The 16,524-nt window shown below is 46.6% G+C and overlaps 1 long non-coding RNA gene across 3 annotated transcripts in view; it reads left to right on the plus strand.

The window, feature by feature from the left end:
- The window catches only part of LOC146430524 (uncharacterized), a 133,563-nt gene that overhangs the window by 41,317 nt on the left and 75,722 nt on the right, over positions 1-16,524 (plus strand). The window contains exon 1 of one of the 3 annotated variants that reach the window (XR_014855024.1): positions 5,213-5,403. The exons of the other annotated variants lie outside the window; for them this stretch is intronic. This is a non-coding gene — a long non-coding RNA (uncharacterized LOC146430524). Of the gene's footprint in view, positions 1-5,212; positions 5,404-16,524 lie in introns of those variants that run through there. 3 annotated transcript variants of the gene reach the window in all.

The following is a 16,524-nucleotide window of genomic DNA, read 5'->3' on the forward strand; positions in this document are numbered from 1 at the left end:
CAGGAGAGGTTTTATCAGGAGTCAGAGGTAATAGTCCTGTGGAGACAGTCTTCTGGTGCTCTGCAAAGTATTATGCTAAATGATTGCATATAGAGAGCCAAAGTAGGCATTTGTATGCATTGTGCAAAGGATGGGGTGTTATTTAAGCATGCTTTCCTCTAAGAGTCTGTATTGTCTAATTCTCTGTCAGTAAGTATGAAGGGGTTCTTTCAAATGAGGAGGGAGTTCAGCCTTCAGTTCTTCTGGCGGGAGGGAAGATATACTGACCTCCCTGTGCCTTTCCCAGGCTGATACCAGCCCCTCTCACTCCGTGGTTTTGTCTGGACATTTTATTAACGGAGCAAAGACAAACACAGAAAAGTGCCTGCCAAATAGTATGCTCGGTGCTCTTGCTCCCTGTGGCACACCTAGGAAACACCTCCTAGGATTGCTGTCCCGAGCAGGCTCAGCTGATGGTGGGAGAAGGTGACTGCAAATGAAGCACTCTGTCATCTGCTGTCAGGCATGTAGTGGACACATCTGTTATTGAAAGGAGTATTCATGCTTTGTAATGCAGATGTATCTGTCCTGGAGGTGATTTGTAATGCATCAGAGAGGAATATACTGGGGGAGGTATGGCATAGGTACAGTACTCCTGCTGTTCCACACTTTTCCTTAACAAGGTGAGCTTCAGAGATTTACAGTCAAACAAAAGGTGAAGATGAACCTTTTGTAGATGGTAGCACTTAAGGTTTCTGCTTCTTTGAAGCTGCAGGCTGAGCAGATGCTGCATGCACAGCCATTTCCCTCATGAGATGTGGGTTTTAATTCACCTCCATTTATGTCATCTGTTCCCTATGTGCTTGTGTGACACTGTAAAACATGCTCAGTTCCCAAGGTGCCTGTGAACCAAATGAGCTTCTGTTCTAGCTTGTGCTGCTCACGTCTCGCTCATCCTGTCACAAGGTGTTGGGCAGCACCAGCTGTGGCTAGGCTGGGCCAGACATTCTTAATCAGTCCCACAAAGTTGTCACCTGAGGAAACTCTTGGTTATCTAGCCATGTTTTAACACCTCCTGCAGCACATGGTGTGGGGGTCATCAGGGAAGTTAACAACAAATTTGCAGATTAAAGGAGCCTTTCTGGGGGGTCAGCCGACCTCCCTGTGTGAGTGGAGCACTGGCTGCAGTGATGCCTCTTCATGGGAGCCCCCTTGCATGGGGAGCAGATGGCATGCTCTCAGGACTTTGGTGTGTCTGTGCTGGATCTGGCATTGGGGGTGACACAAATAGGTCCTTAAGTCAAGTCAGGGTTGGGTCTGATACTTTGCTGAGTGCCAGCCAGCTCCTTGGATGGGGGAGGAAAAACCTGGGGAGCAGGCGGGAAGGCAAGCTCCCTGGTGGCCATTGCAGAGGTCTTGTCGTTTGAAGCCCAGAGCTGTGGGCTGCAGAAGTAAGTTGTCCAGCTCTAGGTTAAATGTTAAGCCTGGAGACAGATGTGGTCGTGAATACCCAGGGAGCTTCTCCTCTGGAACTGCATTAAGCGTCTCCTGTGGGACTCCAGAGAGTCTGCTGAGGGGAGCTGGAGTGCATCATGGGCTCACTATAGCTAATTCTTGGCATGTTTTGTAATTACTGTAAGGCCCCTGAATCTGCTTATTGCTCCAGGGGTGTGTCTTGCACCTCTTGGGTTGAAAGACTGTTGCTCAGGAGCACAAGGCTGCATCTACAGCACCAGGCTTCTTGGTTCTGAATAAGAGAACGCCATATGCTCTCACTTTTGTGGTTGTGGTGAACAGAGAAGGGATATTTTGTAGAATTACCTCTACTTCTCCAGTGTCCATGACTCATTCAAAGGGCCAGTTAAAGTATAACACAAGCCCATATTCCAGAGAAATGCTGCTGGCTGTCTCACGCTAGAGCTCTGACCGTTGTCTGCAGGACCTCAGTTCTCTAGATTAGTTATGTTCCCCTGGACAAATCCAGTGAGATGTAGATGAACCTGAGATAAATACAGTTTCTATAGTCCTTGGCACTTCCTTAGCAGAAGAAAGTTAACCAATGTAGTTTATTAATGTCTTACAATTCTTGTTCAGTCATGTTTATCCACAGGTGACCACCTATTCCCAATATGATTATACTGGAGGGAAGTGGCAGAGTTTGATGCAGCAAATTCTTTCAGCTACTCAAAGCCAGGTCTAGGGCTTGGTACTTAACATGCTGCTGTGGTACAGACAGGTCCTTTAAGCATCAAGAAAGAGATGTGGATTGGCGTTTTTTTTTTTCCTTCAAAAAATGACATTTTGAAGTAGGTTAAATCTACCACTTTTCCACATTTTCTCAGAGAGAGATTTTGTCTTGCTGGTGTACGTGCTTTCCATGAGAAATTATTTATGAGCTCCTCCATCCCTGGTCTAGTCTTCTTGATGTAGCAACAGTAGATCTGGAGGAATGACCAAGGTTAGTTTTATGGTCTTACTTCAGATGTAGTGCCAAGTTGTTCAGTGCTCTGTTTTGTTAGTGCCTGAACCAAAGAGCAATTTATCTCAGCAATGTCCTTCAGATTATACCTATATACCATTTTACCAACAAGGCATGCACCTAGCTGCTTCAATCCCAGAAGAAATCAATATTTCATTTCAGAGATGCCAGTTCTTTGCTCTGCCTCCTTTTGCCATTCTTATGAAGATAAGCTGTGTTAGGGAACATGGGAAGAAATACAGAAGGACTGTTGAAAAACTTCCTCTGTTTTTCCTGTTCAAATATGAATCATAAAGGACCTCACTGAGGGCAGGGCTGTCAGGGCTTAAACGGTCGATTTATGTGAATGAGATGGGGCATGCCTTTTGTTGGTGTCCATATGGATGGGTTGGGGCACACTCTTTGTTGGGGTCTCCTCCAGGTGATGGGCCTAGGCTGCTGCAGTCCTGTAGGGATGTGTGCACTGGGACCATGGCATTGCTGTCTTTAGTGGGCATATGCAAAGATGTAGCTCAGTTTCTTGCTCACAGCCAGTTATCTATCCTGGCACTGGTTTAATTATAATAGATACTTTATTGCTTGTCAATATTTTAACCTTTCTGATGCATTATGCCCAGGGCAACTGAGCAGCCTTAATAATATAACCTATAATTATCTTCCTGGTGAATAAAGTTATAACAAGGGTCCTGTATAAATCACATGGGAAACATGATGGATTTCAGTGGCTGGTCATCACAAGAATGGGAAGGGGCACAGATTGTGACAGCTTAATGGAGAAGGTAATAAAACCAACAGTAAAGTAATTTGTAATATAGGCAACGATTTTCAGGCTTTTCTGTTTGTTTTCTAATAGAAGATAAATATCACATTACAAACAAGACCTGAAATTTCTATTAAAAATATGTCCAAAATGTTATTATGTGTTGTATTCCACTTCCAAGAAGTGGAAGCATGGGTCTTAATTACCAGTCTTAATTACCTGTAAGAGGTCCTTAGAGCCAAGATGTCTTTGTGGTCAGCAACTACCCCTCGCTTTTGTACGGAATGAGACGTGTGGTACCTCCGTGGGAGGAAGCCTCTTGGCCGCTGGTGGAAAGCAGGAGAGCAATCCTGCCAGGGATCCTGAGTTGGGTATATCATGGCTGTTTCATAAGGCTGCAGGTTTTGTAAGAAATCCAAGCTGTCATTATAAGCAAAGAACAAGATTTCAGCACAGGCGTGAGAAAGCCCTGCAGCAGTACTGGAGTGGTGAGAAAAGGAGGGTGTAGTACAGGATGGATAAAGGACTAAGATAAACTGCTTAGAAACATATGAAGGACAGGTGTTGGCACCTGTAACTTATCTGTCAATATTGCTGGTTGGTCCTCTGGATTGCATGCTTTGAAAGTGAATGTGTGCAGCCTTCAACATTCATACTCCATGCTAACAAAAGGTTTGTGTGAGTGAGTGAGCCGTGGTGGCACTCTGGAGTGAGTAGAAGTGTTCTGGGGAATGGCTGCAGCTCTCTGGGTGAGAACAGGGTAACAACCACCTGAGAGCTGTGCTCTGTGCTGAGCAGGTGCTGGGGGCTGAGCAGATGGAGACTGGTGTACTGCTTCTCAGCAAAGTGGGGATGCTGCCTGGGCATTGTCCTGTGCCCTGGCTGCTTGGAAAGACAGTGCTGCCACGGGTGGGAGAGCAGGAGCAGCTCTTCCCAGTGAGCAGCATGGCCTGGCTCAGGATGGTGTCCTCAGCAGTGATTAGTGTGAGGATGTCTCTGGGATGCAGGCTGGGGAAGGCAGAGGGATAGAAATTGTGTCTGTGCTTAACATTTTCAGTGCATTCTCTCGCATTTCTTCTAAACAAGCACTTTGAGGTCTGAGCCTTGGTGCCTCTAATCTAGTGAGTGCCTTATTGATCGAGTTTTGCCATTTGGTTCCCTGAGCTGCCTGTTGTTGCACAAAAGGGATAAATTACTCCTTATACTTTAAAGAGTAAGGATGTTTGTAGTGCATGTAGACCCATATGATAAATACAGAGGCACAGCTGGGATGAGAATAGCAAAAAGCAGAGGGATAATTAACAGCTGGAACAGCACAAACCAGTTCCCAAGCCCTGAAGGAACACAATACATTCATCATGCTGCTCTCTGGGCTGATGCTACAGCTCTAGGGTGTGAAGTATTGAATTACAGTCGCTAGAAAATATTGTTTGGGGAATGGTGAGGAGAACTGGTAAACAATGTGCGGGAAGGTGACAGATATGTTTGCAGCTTCATATAGGGCTATCACAATAAAAAGAGCCATGCGGGGTTTTCCCATCTCTGCCTGCCTATCAGACCTGGCAGTAGGCAGGCTGCCAGGCTTTGGTGGGGGATGGCAGACCCAACAGCCAGTGGAATTGCTTTCTTCTGATGTCTATTTTCTTTAAAATACTATTTTGTTACTGTGTGAAAGACTAACAATGGCTGATGAATCTCAAGCTTAATGAAGCACCATCTGTGATTCAGCTGCTGCAGAAAACAACATATAGGGGGCTCTTAACACTGGATTTGGACCTAGTCTGGCCTGGACACCCCTCCTGGACTCTCCTACCCTCAGTGTGCTTGTTACGGAGGATGGCACAGAGGCTCCCAGCTCAGAGCTGCTGCCCACACAATCAGGGCACAGCGAGTGTATCAGGAGCTGCACCTCAGTCATACAGAGGTGGGGAAGGTGAAGGCAGCCATGATCTGCTTTGTAAGATGCTTTCTTCTCTATCCCCTTTCTTCACGGGAAATCACTCACAAGGCTTTGATGTAGGATGACACTTCATTCCTACAAACCTGTGACAAGTGATGGCAGCATCCCCCGAATCTATCTCACCACATGGTCGGGTGCTGCCTCACCTGGAGTGTTCTGTGTTACCTCCTCAGTGGCCCCAAGTGCAGGGTGTACCGGTGAGCTAGCAGTAAAGTACACACCAAGGTAAGTAAGGGGGAATACTGTGTTCTCTCTCAAATACTACATTCCTCTGGCAGCACAAACTAGGTGCTTGGTTACTTCATTGATTGAATTGGGAACTCCCACAGCTGCAATAACCAGAGGTGTATGTACACAGGGGATAAGCAGGGGATTAACAGTCAGATTTTGCTTGTGTAATGATGAAAGGGGAAGTTTTAAGGTGTTTTACTACTTGTTAAAAACCCCACAAGAATCAAAAAGAAGGAAAAGACACACAAAAGTCAATTATATAGGAAGTCTGCAACAGCATTATGCTGCTTCTAGAGAGATTTTCCTGCACATTGAGTGAGTGCTCCCAGCAGTATTGGAGCACATGGATGTGTGGTAAGGGTGCATCAGATGCTTTCTGCAGAAGATGTGGGATTTAAGGTTATTCCATCCTTGCCTATGTGCCACCCCCAATTGTTATGGGTGATAACAGGTATGACAGTAGAAATACTGTGCAAGAAATCCTGACTGCATGGGAGGTCCTGAGCCAGAGAGCTCCGAGTCATCTGCTCCATGAGCTGCTGTCCAACTTAGAGCTGCTGGGGTCATTATGGCATCAGAGTGGGAGACTGTGGGTCCACGTGTCCAGGCTGGCTGCCCGAGGGGAGTTGTCATGGTGGAGAGCTGGGCACCCACAATACCCCAGCAGGGGGCAGGTTGTTTCAGGGGGCTGCAATGGGGCAGCTTCTTCCCCTTCAGCACAAGCTGACTAAGGCAGCAGCAGTTATGGGCTCTGCTTCTGCTTCAGAGAAGTGCTGTCATTACAGCATACAAGCTGTATTATTACAAACATTACAAACATATCATTACATCATGTATCATTACAAACATAAAGTCACAGAATCACCATCAAAACCTAAAGTAAAGAATTTGGCTCATAAAAAATGTGTCACCTGAACAAAGAGAAGAGTTATGGTTTTCCATTCTCCCTCTTGGAGCCAGGGGGAGATTGTGCCACTATAGAAGAAGCCTGAAGAGCTGATAGTGGCCAAGGCAGAGGATTTCACTGCCCCTGGAGAGGCCCTTCCAGTGTTATTAGTCATATGTTTGTATTTAATGCACTGATTAGGGCCAGGACTTGTAGACAGCCACTAACAGTAGATGTGAATTGGCTTAAGTATTATTATGTACAGCGACCATCAGCCCTGCTCCCCAGGAAGATTGATACACTAAGTGAATCTTTTCAAGCTGCTTCTGAAAAGATTCACGACACTGCAGTGAAAGTGGCTTCCAATGGGAACCTCTGTGTACTGATGTCAGCATATATTTTATTCCCCCTGACTACAAGGGCTGGTTAGGTTATGAGCCTCTCACTGAAATGGACCGCATACAATTGCCAGATAATTGGTTCTTTTCCTTGTAGGCTGATGAAGTTACGATTCACCCCTGACTCCCCCAAGAGCAGCAGGCGCAGCACCACGCTTATCTCGCATCCACGTGCTCAGCCTTGTACCTAGCATGCGTGGAGGGGATGCCCCACCAGCAGAGGGCAGGAAGCAGTTGCTGAGATGGATTTAACCCTGGGCTTGCTGCCTGAGCCAGCAGTGGGGCTGCAGGACTGTGCAGGTTTGTAGGGCGCTGGTCCAGGCAGTCGGGGGATGGTGTGGTAGATTCATCTGTGGAGTGATGCTGAAATCAGGCTGCTGTGAGCACTGGTCCTTGGCAGGTGTCTGGCCTTTGTCCCTTAGACCATGTAGTCATTTTCTGCTGTGGCATGTCACAGCTGTTGCTCATGCTGGTGCTGCTTATGGTAGAGGACATGTGGAACCCTTCAAATCTCATGCTGATTGTATCTGGCTGCAATTGCAGGCTCAGGCGGCCTTGGGAAAGAGTGTCTGTTTGTCCCTTGCTTGCCTCCCTCTCTGATTTGATGTCACCAAGGGGCCATGGTGGATCTTGAAAATCTCCCTGCTTTCAACTGAGCAGAGACAGAGAAGCACTGGATGTCTGTCTTCCTCCTTTGGCTTTGTCCTCATTTAGATAGTGACCCTCTCCCCAACACAGATCCTCTCCTTTGCTGGACGTCCTTGGTGTGCAAAACGTGGCTCATCTGTCCTGGTATTTTAGGGTGGGACTGAGCAGTGCTGCCACTTGGAGCCATCCTATTGCTTGCTCCTTATCTCCTCCTTGCAGATTTGTACAGCATCTTCACCCAATGTGAGAGGACTCTGGGGGGAAAGTGGCATAGGATGGTGGGAATGCTGCTGTAAGGAAGGCTGTGCATGTCAGGGAGCAGAGGCTTCAGTGGTTTCTGCTGCTCTGCACTGCTGTTTGGACATGTCAGCATCAGTTTTGTCATCTGTTTACATTTGCTGGTTAAAATTTCCTCTTAGGTCTTTCCTGGAGAAACAAAATCTGTTCACTTTTCCTGTGTCCTGAGTGCTTTTTCCTACTCTGGCGAGGGCAGTGCTGAGATGCTCTGGGGGGGTCTGTGGCACGGCTACCTGGTTCCTTGTCCCAGCTCTCCCTCACCCCATTTGCTCCCTTCTGCAGAGTTCCCATGTCCCAGTTCCCCAGGAATGAATATGAAAGCAGCTGTTGGAGGAGTTGGGCTCCTGGGTGCTCATCTGCTTGGGTCGAATGCTGCTCTGGGAACAGCTCTGCTGTCGCCTGTGGGGCAGAGCCAGTATGTTAGTGAATACTTGCTGTTCTTCAGAATCAGGCTGTGGTGTGCAAGTTCAAGCACGGGTAAATATTTCATAAACATTTAAGGGCTTTGGCTGTTTTTTTTATTAACCCCAGATGTATAGTCCTCTAATTAATTCAAATTTAAAAACTAGTTATTAATTAGTGTTATAATGCCAATGTCAACTCTATCAGAACTCCAATTACCAGTGCCCATAGGCAGTGTTCACTTTATCAGTCAGAAGAAAAATCTTTTCAGGTACACAGAAACAGCTGAATACCTGATGTTTGTCCTTGTGAGTAGTATTTAAATCAGCTTTTCAGAAATCTTTCTTCTATTACAGCAACTTGAGAGAATCTATCTTTAATAGATTATAATAAAAAATGAAATATTATGTCTATTATGCAGTCTGCTTGATCTATTTGTTAATGTAATTGTAAATAATTGCCAGATCTATGGGCGAGGTACTTGCCTTTCACAGGCATGAGCTTTTCTGTCAAGTACAAAGCAGGCAAAGGAAGTGCAGTCCCCGGAGATCCACAGGGAAGAAACCAACTTAAATTGTAACACTGCTGCTGTAGCTTCTCTCATGGTGCCTGGCAGGTCATGGATAGGTTTGCCACAGTGGTTACCATCCAGGACTCCACCCTAAGGCTTGCAAGTCCTGCTCAGTAGGAGCACAGCAGGCTTGGACAGTATTGCAGTGTTTTGCTTCAGGGGAACATGGAAGAAACTAATGTTTTTAATGGTTTCCATTTTTCTGCCAATTAATTTGCAAGAGACATAGACATGAAGCTGAATTAATCACGACTGAACAGAAGAGCATATTAAAAAAGCAACTCTGACAAGGAAGGATTTCCTTCTTTGGTCCGTGACAGCTTCACAGGCGAGCCAGAGACTCCATGCTGGACACACAGCTCATCCTATGGACCTGGGAGCATTTCACCTTCATCTGAGGTGACTTTCCATGATTTATATGATGGTTATGGCACATGGTCCCTTCAAACTAAAGCCAGTATAGAGAGTGGCTGTTGCTCCAGTCTGGACATGTGCCCAGGCCTGTCCTTGGCACAGCACGCTCAGGGATGTACCCAGACTGGAGTCAGTGCTTCCAGCAGATGCTTGCTCTCTTCCCCTCACCGCAAGTGTCAGAGCAACTCCGGCTCTCCGTGGGGCCTCAAGGTTACCATGGCTGTGCTGCATGTGGATCTCCTCCGTGTCACAATGAGACTTCCACTGGTCCTGGAGGGCTGGTGTTGAAAGAGCCAGGCTGCCAGGGCAGGGTGGCACCACCATCTGTAACCTGCAGGGAGGGAGGGCCAGCCCTCTTGGGCAGGCTTTGGGAGAAAGGGGCATGCATGCTGGCAGGCTTCAAGTGAGAACAGGACTATTAAAAATATTTTCCTATTGAATGGAGATATAATACACTGATTATGGAGTACACTGGATGCTTGGTCTAGTAGCCTATAGAGGTCAGCTTTGTGGTGCTCAGGAGCCTGTTCCCCACCCCAGAATATTTTCAAGGAGAGAGTAGCCTTTCATCACAGAAAACACTACTCAGAAAGAAGCAGCAATGGTGTACCACTTTGTGCAGCAGCTGGTGGGGGGTGACCTCATCTGCAGCAAAACAATCTGAGACACAGGAGAACGTGATTCAGTGATCCAGGCAGATGCAGACGGTCAGAAAATGGGATCACATTTGAATTGCAAGACACATGCTTTGCTTCCTTGGCTTGTTATTCATCTCCTGGAGTGTCTGTCTGAGAGGCAATGATTGGTGAGGATCACCTCAACAAACCCAGTGCCTGCAGTAGTGGATAAACGTGCAGTAGAGCCTTCAGCCAGGAGTTTGTGTGCCATTCTCTTTGGGGAAATGTCAGCTGAGAGCAAAGTGAAATGGAGTGTTAGCCACCACTGACAAATGTAGGGCAAGACACTGGAATGAGCAGTCTAAATCATTCATGTACCATACAGATTCTGAATTCAGTGCAGCATTATTGCAGGCAAGCCAAGGAAACTCTTCAGTGTACACAAAATATGAACCAATGTGTAAGAAATGTGGAATTCACAGGAAATGTGATAAGAAAACAATATTTGGTGCATTCCACCTTCATGTCAATGGCTTCTCCACTCTTGCTCTGCATACTGAGTCCTTGATCATTTCCCTCTCCAAGAGACACTGCAGACAGAGTGAGGGGGAGAGATGGACATCAAAACCGGTGCAAGATAAATGTGCTTTGGCTGACTTGGGCAAGATCAAGTGTAAAAGGGGACATGGGAGAAGAGGCAGCACCTCTGTTCAGAGGATGTAATGTCCTGGCAGCATACCATCAAACCTGGGGTGGCAGGGGTGTGTGTGTGTGTGTGTGTATGGATTATGTGATGGTGTGTTTAGAAGGTTTTTCCTAGATACACTGTCTAAACAGAAATTTGCCTCTGAAAGGCACTGGTTGCTCCTAAGCAATGAAATCTTTAGGAAGATAAAACTTTTCCAAACTGCTGGCCAAACATGTCTCATCCATCATGACATGCAGCCAGTTAATCTGATGCTCTTCTTTCTTCTCCTGGCAACTTCTCATAGCCATCAATGTCTTTGCTACCAGACTTGTAGCAAATTGTTGCCATTCCCTTTGTCACAGGAATATGCCTCATTTTCAATATTATCAATCACTTTTATGACACCACATAATATTGCACTTAGTTTTCTCCATCATGCACAATGAACAAAGGAAATCCCTTTCTGGAAGACTGGAAGAGTCCTGATATCAGATCACTTCCCAGTGAGTACATCAAGGACATCTTGAATTAAAGAGGGAACCTCACCATTTTCCTTTCCCCCTGAGGATGCTGTTTGATGGTAGATATTGCCACTGCAATGCTCTGCTGGTTTGTGTATTTAGAAAGAGTATGTGTACTCTCCACAGCTAATGAAAGACATAACATTACCTCTGTTGCAGTACAGGACGTGTCTCATCAGAAGCAAATGTGTATGTGTAGCCTCTTCAGGATAATTCTGGAGAAGATTTGGAGCTCATTTGTGTCAGACACCCCTTTCTTTATATAGAAACAATGTTTTCTTCTGGCCAAATTATATTTTTCAATGATTGTGCATATGTGCCTGTGTGACAGTGCCATAAAGAAGCATGATAAAGAAACAACTAGTTCCTAAGTTACTGTACCATGTCTGAGGAAAGGCAGGTTCATCTGGTTCACCTGTTCATCATCCCATTAATACTTCATGCATATCTACTGCACTGTGTTAGACCAAAGGTATCAAAAATTATCACAACTTGCTTTGCTAGAGAGTTTATCATTTATCTATCAGACACATCAGTAGGCCCTACATTGTCTCTACAGCCTCCATCCCCTGTGTTGTATAGAGTGTTGCCTGGTCTCTCCTGTTCTGTACCTCAACAGCGATGACAACACAGTTACCTGTATTTTGTGAGCTGGAGACACGTATAGTCATGAACTTGGGGTTTTGGAAGTGCTCCCCAGTGGAGATCATTGGAATACAGGGATTTATTTGGATGACAGTAATTGAGAAGCTCATTTTATTCCAGTAAGAATCTTTCAACTGCAATCAATTCACATGCCATCCCAAATAGTGGAGGTCAGCAGAGCATGGCAAGTGCTGTTGACAATGTTAAAATGCAATAAACAGAGAGCTGTGGCTCTGCATGAGGGGGTGCACATTAATCTTTGTTTGGAGAGTATTTGATTGGCAGACTCAGTTCTTTCAGGACCTTTCTGATGGAAAAAGCTTTGTATTTCTTTAGTTTTGACTTGTGTACTTTTCTTGGACATGCTGTGGCAGCAGGACTGTCCAGGACTGCTGGCACCATCTTGAGACATCTCCCCAAAATGTGTCAGGCCCCTTAAAGCTGAATGTGCTTGCAACTATCCCTGCTAATGCCTCCTCCTTATGCTGCCAGTGTGCAGTGCTCTGGATGATAAAACATGGAAATAATTAAGTAGATTAATTAGCTAATGTTTGCACAGGATCTGGAAAATATAAAGAACTATATAATTGCTAAGTACAGTAGAATTATTAGTTAATGTTTACCCAGTGCTTTGTAAATGTAAGGGCATCACGGCAGTGCTTAGTGTTATAATTAATTAAGTTTTCACTCTGGGATGCCCTGCTCCAGTTCTGAGGTAGGACCATGGTCTTCTGTCCACATCTGGCTCTGCTCCCTCCCGGCCCTGTGTGCTCAGCATGAAGCTGTGTGTGGAGCTGTGCGTGGAGCTGTGCCAAAAGCCATGCTTGGCTTGAGTCACCGATGCTCAGCGTAGGAAATGGTGAAGGGAACAATGTTACTTTGCTGAGCACGTGAGGAACATTTCACACCCAGGCAGCTCCAAGCAAATCTGTGCTGCAGGGCTGTGGATTGACCCTGCACCGATGCATCCTTCCTGAGGGGTCGAGGAGCTGCCTTGCAGGCTGTTCCAGTGCCTGTGTCTGTAGCTTTGAGGGAGGAGGCTCAAGGATGTGCTGTGTCCCAGGGAGCTCCAAGTCCAACGGGTGCTGGCAGCTGGGAGCTAAGGCAGCCAGGCAGGCTGATGTAATGACTGCCTTTGACACATTCTTCATCTGCCATAGAGCAGCACCTCTGCCATCTGCTGTCACTTCACACTGCGGAGGAGATGGGCTTCCAGTGCCTTCCCCCACTTCTGTTCATCTCTCTTTTTGCATTTTGGTCTTTGCAGAGAGAAGAAATATGTGAAGAATGGGAGGATGTTAGGAAGGGAATGGGAAGGGATTGTAGTCCTTCCCTGAATGGCAGCCAGCACCTCACAGCTGGCACTGGGGAGCTGCTATCTGCAGTCCATGCCCTGCCTTCACAGGCAGCTGTGCTGACCTGGCCACGGGCTCAAAACTGACTGACAGGGTGCAGAGGAAAGAGCCAAGAGGAGTTCACTTAATCTACTGAGAAAGCAAGTCTTTCTTCAGCTGTTTGTGCAGGTGCTTGGATGACTGCTACTGGCTGCAAGTTTGGGCAGGTGTCCTTGCCACATGCTGGGCCGTGCTCGTTCATGGACTTTGCTCGCAGGACCATGAGGTTTTCTGTCATCAACACCTTGGTAAAAACAGGCTTCGTGAAATAGCTGGGAGGGGAAAGCACAGAACTTGCCTATTAGCTTTATCTTTGATTTATTCCAAAACTTTCTTCCTAAGGTTCAGTGGATGGAGGTGTGGAGGAGGTACCTGAAGCAAGGAAGGAAGCAGAATGCCAGGCATGGGAGGCCTGGAACATGCAGGCAGTCCCAGTCCTGTTGCATTGGGAATGCTCTGCAATGTCTACGTGCCAGGCAAGAGAGAGTGACTTCAAAGAACATCTTTATTAGGGTACACTGCTTAGCATCAAAGAAATGTCAGGGCTGCTTTACACTGAGTCTCTGCCTATGGCATTAAACTATCCTGTCATTCAGCAGTCTGACTACAAACCACAACCACTGACAGAGTCCTGAAAAAAATTTATTTTTCTACACCTAATTGCCCTTTTTGCTTTGTAAACATAAAGGTTGAAGCTTAAACTCTGACAGCTCCAGTAGCCTTTTGCTTAACTCTGTAAAAAAATGACATCCCACATGTTAAATTTTGCTTTTACTGCAGCCTGAAGTCTCACAAAATCTGCACAACATTTTTTTAAAGATCATTGAAGCATTTCAGTACTCACTTTGGGAAAAACCCTTCAGCTCACAGAAAGACAAAAGCAGGTGCCTGAAGAGCACGACCTTTTCCCATAGCAAGTCAGGATAAAAATGCTTGACCAAAAGAGGCAGCACAAGCAATCAGGATTCCACCTTTCCCTGGGAGCAGATTAAAGAATGCTTATCTGCTCTTGTTATTGTTCCAGAAAGAAATGAAATACCAAAGACAGGAGAAAAAGAAAAGCAAATGTTAAAAAGCAAAATTGGATATATCATAGCAGTTGTGAGTTCAGTTTCTTCAGTGAAGTGGGTTCCCTGCCCTGGAAGGGGGTCTTCTGAGGTGGGGGGGATGCAGTGTCCCTCAGACTCTGCACTGCCTCCTCTGAGAGCATTGTGCCTGCAGGAGCCTCCTCCAGGTCAGGGCTTTGAGCTGTTCCTGCTGCAGCCCTTCACCATCAGAGATGCATGTCCTGAATCACTTCAGTTGCAGAGAAGTGATTTTGTAGCCACAGCTCTTAAAGAAAGATCCTATGTTTCTCTGGGAGGTGCTGCCCATTCTCTCCCATCTGACACGAAAGCAGGGCTGTTGCATCACCACCAGTGTCACTGCAGAGACCCTCCTGGCCTGGGCTCTGCTTCTATCTGCCCACAGGAGATGAGGACCAGACTGCCCTGTCCCCAGCCTCTAGACCGGAGCCCTGTCCCTGCATGGCACAGGCACTGTGCTTGTCCCCATCCCTGCAGCCAACCTGGCCTGTGTCCAGCTACCCCCAGCTTATGGAGCTGTGTCTGTGAACAGGGCAGTCAACATTATCCTGAGTGTCAGATTCTCCCTAAGCGGCAGCTCTAATGGGCTGTGAGCCTCAGCTGGGGAAAGAGGGACTTTTCCTTCCTGTCCTTCCTGGTACTTTTTCCCTTTTGCTGTGATCCATGAGGGTGTTCTGTGTTCCTGGAGTTAGCCGTTCATCTTACTCAAATGCAACATGCCTTCTGTTTCCATAAGTACTGGCTATGTTGACTGTGTCTTGGCCATGATCAGCACATGAATCTCATGTTTGCTGGTGGAAGGCTGTAGAAGTGATCCAGCACCGTGTGTTTTATGGCACCTGTGTTGCTGTGCTTCGCTGAGTGCTGAAGGTGTCTGAAACTAGGCTGTTTTGGAAACAATTAAAGCTTCTTACATACAGAACAGAAATGCAGAAATTGAGTAGATGTATTTGGGCTTGCATCGGTGACAGGAGCTCCCCATGCCTGAGGAGCTGAGGAGGTGGGAGGGTCTGGTGGTGATGGAGCTGTCAGGAAGGGGCTCCCCTGCACGGTTCAGCAGACTTGGCAGCATTCTGACTGCCATGTGAAGATCCATGAAATGAATGATCACCAAACATGGCCACTGCCTGCCAAAAAAATAACATTTCTCCTGCACATAACATTGTGTAACAAAACAGCTCCTTCTTGTAAAATAATAAGCTTTCATCTGTTCATTTATTGCATTGCATGGGAACAACTGGCAGCTTGCTCACATGTGCCAACTTATTAACTAAATCTCATTTAGTAACTGGGAACAAATTCTTTTGACTTGTAGCTGCCAAATTCAAATGAGGTTGGGCTTCAGAGCTGCCCAGGTGCCAGGAAGCTTCCTTGGCCCATTTGTCCTTGTGTCAATGGCAGTGTCATGCTGCCAGTAAAAACCTTCTCTTCTGATGGGCCCTGCTATACATAAGAGGGTTGCTGAGCCTCAGGCTAAGGAATGCTTACACAGGAGGAAGACCAAGCTCAGAGACCTATCTCTGGTGCTGACCTGCAAAAGGTCTGCTCTAGTGCAGAGGAACACATCCCCAGCACTGGCAATCATTTTTTGCAAGCTGCGTGCCCTGCCCAAGTGACAAAGAGAGAGGGGACAGCCTTGCAGCAGACCACTTCCAAAGGGCAGCCATCAGCCATGGCCTGTGCCCCATCCTGACACACATCTCTGTAGTGACACAGCAGTAGAAAGAATGATGTTCTGAGAGCTATGTGGGGGGTACAGCAAGGTTCACCCCTGTTACACACACTTCTGAGAAGGGCCATCCCATCCATTGCCTGCCACAGCAGTGGGAGCTCTTGTCCTCAGGACAGGCCAAGGGCAGACGACAGGCAGAGCCCAGGTGGAGACTGAGGGAGAAGGGACATCTATGGGCAGGTTTCCACCCTTGCAGGGCTTGATGGGTTGCCCAGGCTGCTTGCTTTCCTGAGCTCTTCCTCTAGCTCTCCCATTGGTAATTTTCCCTGGGCACACACCCTTGGCTCAGCATTTCCAGTTGCTCCTTGAGGGAGCATCTTGGACACCCACTACACCCGTAGGTCCTGTGCCTACATGCAGTGCCCAAACAGTGTGTAGCGTAACCTTCCTGAAACAGCCTGGCACTCACTCCTCAGGACAGGGTCACTGTGCTGGCACTCCCTCTCTGCCAGGAGACAGTCTCTGAAAGACACCGAAAGAAAGAAAGAATATGGTGATGCCTTTCAACAGAGGCTTTGGCAGGAAGCAAACAGGCATGTTGAGTTTTGAAATCTCCAGGCAGGGCCAGTCTGCAACGAGTGTTTGATTCTTCTTCCTACTTGCCTCCAGGTTTAATGGTTTTTCCCAAGTAGGAAAAATAACAAAAAAGATAATTCTTTTAAAACTGTTTATCTGAGAGTCCAGATTGTTATTTTATGCTGCTAGATAAATCAAACTAACTAACTGAGAGTTAATTTGTCTGACCATAAAGTGGATTCAATAAGTGTAAAACAAAACTAATTGGTTTGCTTCCATACAAATTTAATCATACTATAAA

The sequence above is a fragment of the Lichenostomus cassidix genome, chromosome 14 (genome assembly GCF_008360975.1).
Source record: "Lichenostomus cassidix isolate B80296 chromosome 14, HeHo_3.0, whole genome shotgun sequence".
NCBI lineage: Eukaryota > Metazoa > Chordata > Aves > Passeriformes > Meliphagidae > Lichenostomus > Lichenostomus cassidix.